The sequence below is a fragment of the Pelecanus crispus genome, chromosome 2 (genome assembly GCF_030463565.1).
Source record: "Pelecanus crispus isolate bPelCri1 chromosome 2, bPelCri1.pri, whole genome shotgun sequence".
NCBI lineage: Eukaryota > Metazoa > Chordata > Aves > Pelecaniformes > Pelecanidae > Pelecanus > Pelecanus crispus.
Genome location: NC_134644.1, coordinates 705,474 through 712,793, shown reverse-complemented (window position 1 = coordinate 712,793; position 7,320 = coordinate 705,474).

Genomic DNA, 7,320 nt, shown 5'->3' with positions numbered 1-7,320 from the left:
AAGACCCTTGCCAAGGCCTGCATCGTAGCCACGGTCTTCACCGTGGCCTTGAGATGCTCACCATGGCCAAGGTCTTTGCCATGGCCCCAAGACCTGCACCACGGCCGAGGTCTGTGCCACAGCCCTGCGGCCCTTGCTGGGAACCTGAAGCGCTCGCCATGGCCAAGGCCTTCACCATGGCCCTGAGGCCTCGTGCTGCAGCCCTGGTGCTTTCACCATGGCTGTGGCCCTTGCCACAGTGCCCAGGTGCTTGCCATCACCGAGGCCCTTGCCATCTCCTGAGGCGCTGACCGTGGTCAAGTCCCTCGCTGTGGTGCGCGCTGTGGCCCAGAGGCGATGGCCACGGCCCCGAAGTTGTTGCTGTGGCTCCTGCCACGGCACTGGGGTGCTTGCCAAGGCCGTGTCCTGGAGGCACTCGCCCTTGCTGTCAACGTGGCCACGAGGCCCTCGCTTGTGGCCTTGAGGCGCTCCCCATCGCCCTCAGCCTGGCCCCGAGGTGCTCCTTGTCATCCTCTGCGTGGCCCCGAGGCACTCGCCACGGCCCCGAGGCGCGTGCCATGACCCTCACCACGGCCTCTGTCGCGGTCCCAACGCACGCACCGTGACCACGACCCTCTCTGCGGCCCCTGTGGTAGCTGGCTGGGGGCCCCCGGGTGCCTCTGGTTGGAGAGGGCCGGGGGCCCTCGCCGTCACCCCGCGCTGCCGCCACCCACCGCTGCCCTTTCCTTTTCTCCCCTCCCAGGTGCTCTCGAGCCGGGGCGAGGGGATGAGGTGCCCCCCTGCCGCGTGGTGTGCCGAAGCGGCTCTTTAGATCCTCCCCGGCCCAAGCCTCCCCTGCCATGGATGCCTCGGGGGCTCTTGCTTCGGCTCCCTCCTCCGCGGCTCCCTCGGGCTCCCGCAGCCCCATGTTCCCCCCAGGAGCTGACAGAGAGGAGTGGGGACCGAGGTTCAATTGTGCCCCTTCCACCTCTGCCGCAGCCTCGCAGGCGATGCCAGCGTCTGGCCGGAAGAGGAAGGCCAACTTCTCCAATGACGAGACTGAGACGCTGGTCTGGAATGTGGTCCGGCATTTCAGCGCCCTGTATGGGTCTGAAGCCCTGCGGGCTCACCCCGTGCGGCGGAAGCAGCTCTGGACCCAAATCCAAAGCCGCGTCAACTTCCTGGGCTACACCGAACGCTCCATTGACGACCTCAAGCACAAGTGGCGCGACCTGCGGTTGGACGTCAAGAAAAAGATCACCTCCAAGAAGCACCTGCCCATGAACCGCGCCGGTGGGCCCCTCCACAAGCCACGCCTCACGCCCCTGGAGAAGATGGTGGCTTCCACCTTCTTGCAGGCCAGCCACGACTCGGAGCCCGAAATCATCTTGGACCCAGGTCAGTCGTGGTGGTTCTCTGGGGAGAGGAGAGTTGGAGGAGCAGAGTCCTGTGCTGTGTCCCCACCTGCGCTCTCTGAGTGATGTCCGGCCTGGTAACGTCACCAGGTCACCGTCCCCCCCGAGCTCCGGGGTCTGCTGAGCTTTTGCGTTCTGTGCTAGCCGGCGCGGCGTGGATCGTGGAAGGAGACTTTGGGTTTTTGCTCTCGTATGCGGTTTTTGTCGGGATTACAGCACCCGGCAGGGCCGTGGTCCTGTTGTATTTGAGTAGCAAACCACCAGCATTGGAAACTGTGTGCGCTGGAATTAAAAACCCACTGCGGAAATAACCTGGGTCAACAGGAACATCTCAAACTTTGTGGGTGTGGGTTTTGTTTTTTTTTTTTTCTTTCTTTAATTTGATTCAGTGCCTGGCCTTGCTGGATACCATCTAAATGCAGCCGGTAAAAGATGGGATGGGATTTTATTTCCCCCGTTCCTCGCAGGGTCAGTGTCCCCCATGGTTAGCTGAGGCCAGAGGGAGTGGGAGCAGCTGCTTCAGCACAAAGTCACGCCGTCCTCCCACGGCATCTTGCACCCGCGTGCCGTGCATGGCTGGGGGGGAGCCGGAGGGTCCCTGGGCAGGCCGTGCCTTCTTGATGGGGCTGTGCCTTTGACCCCTGCGTCGCCTGCAGAGCAAACCTGCGTCTCGGCCTCCCGCAGAGCCCTCTTGCCGGTCCCGCTCTTGATAACGCCTGTTTAGGGCGAATGCCCAAAAGATGCTCGGGGGGGGACACGATGTTGGCGAAAGACCCGACGTCACTCTTGCAGTAGTGCTGGGCTGGGCCTGCGGTTACACCCCAGCTGGGCTTTGTTACTGGCCAGGAGGCAAATACCCGCCCTGCCCTTTCATTTCCACAAAGGGGATGTGTCCGGCTGCTTTGTATCCCCAGAGGACACCAGGGTTAGTTTTTCCTGCTCCTTCCTCTGCTCTTCGATTTCAGCTTGGCCCATCAGGTTTCAGTGGGGCCGGGTGGGCGGCGTGGGTCTCGTTTCACTCAGGCAGGCTCTGAACCAGACGCCCATCTTGCTGCAAAGCAGAAAAGCTCTGGGCTGGAGGAAGAAGTCCTGCGGGACATTTAGGGGGTGCCAACCCCCTCGGGGCTGGGCGAGTTCAGGATGGTCCCGGGCAGGGTGAGGGCGAACGATCGTGCGGGCTGGCCTTGCAGGAGGAGCATCTGCGCCTCGGTGCAACTGTGTCCCCCGTGCAGCGTTGCTCCCCTGCAGATTTCCCTGGGACCCTTCTTCTGGGGAGCCCCGTCCGCCCTTCCGCGGGGGGCATGTGAGCCGCTGCGGCTCTCTGAGGCTGGATTCTCTCTGTCCCGCAGATCTGTTCTTCCCCGGCGCGACCAAGCAGTCCTTCATGCACCTGCAGCCCGGCGTGAGCCACCCCAGCATCTACATCGACACCAACGGGCAGCCCTCGTCGCTGCCGGACGTGGAGGGCTCCGCCGTGCCCCGGCTGGCGGTGCAGAGCCCCGACCCCTCCGTCATCTGCGAGTACAGCCGAGGGGAAGGACAGAGCAGTTCGGGTAAGGGTGCGGGACAGGCTGCTGCGGGGCTTTAGGCGGCGGAGGGAGGGCGCAGGGTCTGGATGGAGATCCGCTGGGAGCGTGGCGGCTGGTTAAAAGTTTGCGATGGTTGTTTGCACCGAGAGCCCAGTCCCGGCGCGGTGTCTTGCTGCTGGCAGGGGTGGGTGCAGCCCTCGGCACGGCGATGGGGCTGGCACCACGGGGGACGCCCCAATCGGAGACGCTTCCCTACGCCTGCCCAGCCTGTGCGATTGTCTCCTGGTCCATGAGTCCCGAAGGGCTGCGGATGCGTAACGGGGAACTCGGAGCGCAGTTTCGTAACCGCCGAGGGTTGTTCGGTGGCAGGAGAAGGCGGCAAATCCAAGGGAAGGCAAAGGCCGTGGCCATCCCTGTGTCGTGCAGGGGCCTGGGGAACTCGCTGCGGGGGGCCGAGGGGCGTGCGAGGCATGCAGGGGTGAGGGCAGCACAGACGGGGCACGTGGGCCCACTGTGTCCCTCGGGGATGTCCGTGAGGGGGACGTCCGTGTGTCGGGGAGGAGCAGGGGGCTAGGGCAAGCGGCTGGGGCTCACCGGAGGGCTTTTCTTCTCTTCCAGCCGAGTCGGGACCGGAGCTGCGGACTCCGGACATGTCAGCCATTTCCCCGTCCCTGCGAAACGAGTCCCTCGTCTCCTACGCCTCCATGTCGGAGGAGGAGGAACGGGAAGGCCGGGAGGTGGAGAGGGGCCACGGCGGGGCCGTGGGGATGCAGCCCGGGCCCGAGGCCCCCATGTCTGCGGAGGAAGACATGAAACTGTCCCGCCAGGCCATGCTGATCCGCAGGTGCAGCTCCCAGGGCTCCGTCACCTCCCTGCCCGAGGACCCTCTCAACCCCGTGGACGCTCACTCGGACTGGGGCCACGAAGGGGTGTCCGACTTGCCCCCCTTGGGCCGCGGGCTCGACTCCTCGCACCCCGAGGAGCAGGCAGGGGGCCCGGGCCCGGAGATGGGCGCTTTGCCCAGGGTACTGATGGGGCCCACCTGGGAGAAGCCGACGGCGGAGGAGGAGCCGCCGGCCCGCTCCCCGCTTCACGGCGCCCTGACCGAGGAGTCGCTGCCCTCCTCCGCCTCCCCCCCGGGGGACGCCCCGGCCGCCCCCGGCCCACCCCGCGGCCTCGGCTGCTCCCGCCTGCGGGAAGACCGCCGGGAGAGCTGGAGGACTAACATCCATCACTTGCTGGACCTGGAGGAGCAGTGGGACCAGCTGTACCACCAGGAGCTGGCCATGTGGCAAGAGGAGCGGGCCACCCAGCGCGAGGAGAGGGCCCGCGACCGCGAGCTCCAGTTTCGCCTGCTGGGCGTCCTGACGGACATCCGCGACGAGCTGCGCTACCTGCGCGAGGAGAGGGCCAGCGCCCGGCAGAGCCAGGCGCCGCCGGCCGAGACCCGGCCGGACCCCAGCCCGCTCCTCGAGCAGCCCAAAGCCGAGCCCAGCTTCCCCGAGCCGCAGGCTGGGACCGCCAGCTGGGGAGAGACCGCCGTGCCCAGCCGAAGCCCCTTCGGCAACCGGGGCCGGGGCCGGCGTCGGGGCCGACCGCGCGGCTCTGCCTCCAGACACAGACGGCTCTTCCTCACCAACAGCTAGGGACGGGCGGGGACGCTGTCCCGCCAAGGACATGGTGTGCCTGCGGCCCTCCCGGCGCCCGCGCCCAGGGTCCCGGCCACGCGGTGGGTGCCCGGCCACGGACAGAGTGGCGTGCGCGTGGGGGAACTGTGCGCGTGGGAGCTGTCGCGGGATGCGTGCCCCAGCGTGCGGCCGCCGGCGAGCTCGGCGCCTGCCCCGCCGGCACGCCCGGACCCCTACGAGCACGGGGAAGGTACAAGGGGGCACGGGCGGCCGGCGCCGCGCACGCCTGCCGCGCGCTGGGAGCGTGCGGGGCGCAGGCCCGGGGAGGGAGGCGGCGATAACGCGAGCGTGTGTAAAGGCGTCGCGAGCACCCGGCAGGCCTGCCTGCGCCCGTGGCCCTGCCTCTGCCTGCGCGGGCAGCCTGGGCAGGGCCCGCGAACGCGGCCGGCCGGGAGCGGGGCGCGCGGCAGGGAGGCGTGCGCGGGTGTCAGCGGGGCTGTGTGACAGCACTAGTCGAGTAGGATTACTACCTTTCGGGGGGTGGGGAGTTAGGAACACTTAGTCGCTGATGTGCGAACATTTTATGCAAATCATTTAATGACCTAATTTGCATATAACCATAAACTTCTGTTAAAAAAAAATTCCCCAAAAAACAGAAACGCTGTCTCTGTGTGTGGACTCGGTGCCGGGGCGGCGCGGTGAGGAGGGTCCCAGGCGAGCGGGACCTGCTGCCCTCTGCGATCCTTCCCGCGCCGCCTGCCGAAGCCACGCTCCCGTCTTGGCCAGGAGCTGTGCCGGCTGCTGGCCGCGTTGGTGCCGAGCCGGCAGCGATGCCCGCCGTGGCGCTCGCGGGGGTGACAAGGTGCCCGTGTTGGACATCTGAGGATTAATCCTGCCCTTGCGAAGCCAGGGGGGCCGTGTGCTCCCCACATCCTCCTCCTCGGTCCACCCCACGGGCAGGCAGCTGCCCGATCCCCTGGCAGCGGGGCCGCGTGAGCCGCTGCTGCCCGTGGGGACACCCCGCTCCCCTGCCCTGCCTCCCCGCAGCATGGGTCAGGGGTCCTGTCCCCTCCCGGCCACCCGCGTGGCCTCAAGGATGTTCTTGAGCCTCCTCCGCCGACCCAGTCCCTGCTCGCTTGTGCCGGCGCTGCTCGGCTGCTGTGTCATGCTGCTAATTCACCGCCTGCCTGTGGTTCCTCCCCGCTCACATCCCCACTGCTGCCGGCACGCTGCCGCGCTGGCCTGCCCTGCTCCTGGGCTGCCCCAAGCCGGCTGTGGTTCTGGGGTGGTGGGGCAGCGGGCACAGCTCGGGGACAGCATGTATGGTCCCCTGGGCAGCGGGCCGGGTCCCCAGGGAGGGTGCAGGGTCCCAAGTGGAGTGCAGGGTCCCCAGGCAGCGTGTAAGGCTCCTTGGGCAGCATGTGGGGTCTCCAAGCAGTGTGCAGGGTCCCCAGGCAGTGTGCAGGGTTCCCAGGGAGTGTCCAAGATCACCAGCAGCGTGCAGGGTCCCCAAGCAGTGTGCAGGGTCCCCAGGCAGTGTGCAGGGTCCCCAGCAGCGTGCAGGGTGCCAAGCAGGGTGCAGGGTCCCCAAGCAGGGAGCAGGGTCCCCAAGCAGTGTGCAAGACCCCTTGGGCAGCATGCGGGGGTCCCTGGGCAGCGAGCAGTGTCCCAGGCAGGGTGCCGGGTCCCCGGCAGTCTGCAGGGTCCCCAGAAGTGTGCAGGGTCTCAGGCAGCGTGCAGGGTCCCCAGGGAGTGTGCAAGGTCCCCAGCAGTGTGCAGGGTCCCTTGGGCAGCATGCAGGGTCCCCAGGAGTGTCTAAGGTCCCCAGCAGCGTGCAGGGTCCCCAGGCAGTGTGCAGGGTCCCCAGGCAGCACGCAGGGTCCCCAGGCAGGGTCCAAGGTCCCCAGCAATGTGCAGGGTGCCAAGCAGTGTGCAGTGACCCCAGGCCGTGTGCAGGATGCCCAGGCAGGGTCCCTTGGGCAGCGTGCAGGGTCCCCAAGCAGTGTGCAGGGTCCCCAAGTGGCATGCAAGACCCCTTGGGCAGCATGTGGGGGTCCCCGGGCAGCGAGCAGTGTCCCAGGCAGGGTGCTGGGTCCCCGGCAGTCTGCAGGGTCTCCAGAAGTGTGCAGGGTCTCAGGCAGCGTGCAGGGTCCCCAGGGAGTGTGCAAGGTCCTCAGGGAGTGTCCCAATGTCCCCAGGCAGTGTGCAGGGTCCCCAAGCAGTGTGCAGGGTGCCCAGGCAGCATTCAGGCTCTCCAGGGAGTGTCCAAGGTCCCCAGCAGCGTGCAGGGTGCCAAGCAGGGTGCAGGGCCCCCAAGCAGCGTGCAGGGTCCCCAGGCAGTGTCCCCAAGCAGCGTGCAAGGCCCCTTGGGCAGCATGCAGGGTCCCTGGGCAGTGAGCAGTGTCCCAGGCAGCGTGCCGGGTCCCTGGCAATCTGCGGGTCCCCAGAAGTGTGCAGGGTCTCAGGCAGCGTGCAGGGTCCCCAGGGAGTGTGCAAGGTCCCCAGCAGCCTGCAGGGTCCCCAGGCAGGGTGCAGGGTCCCCAGGCAGCACGCAGGGTCCCCAGGCAGGGTGCAGGGTGCCCAGGCAGCGTGCAGCGTCCCCAGGCAGGGTGCAGGGTGCCCAGGCAGGGTGCAGGGTGCCCAGGCAGGGTGCAAGGTCCCCAGCAGTGTGCAGGGTGCCCAGGCAGCGTCCAAGGTCCCCAGCAGCATGCAGGGTCCCCAGGCAGGGCGCAGGGCGCCCAGGCAGTGTGCAGCGTCCCCAGGCAGGGT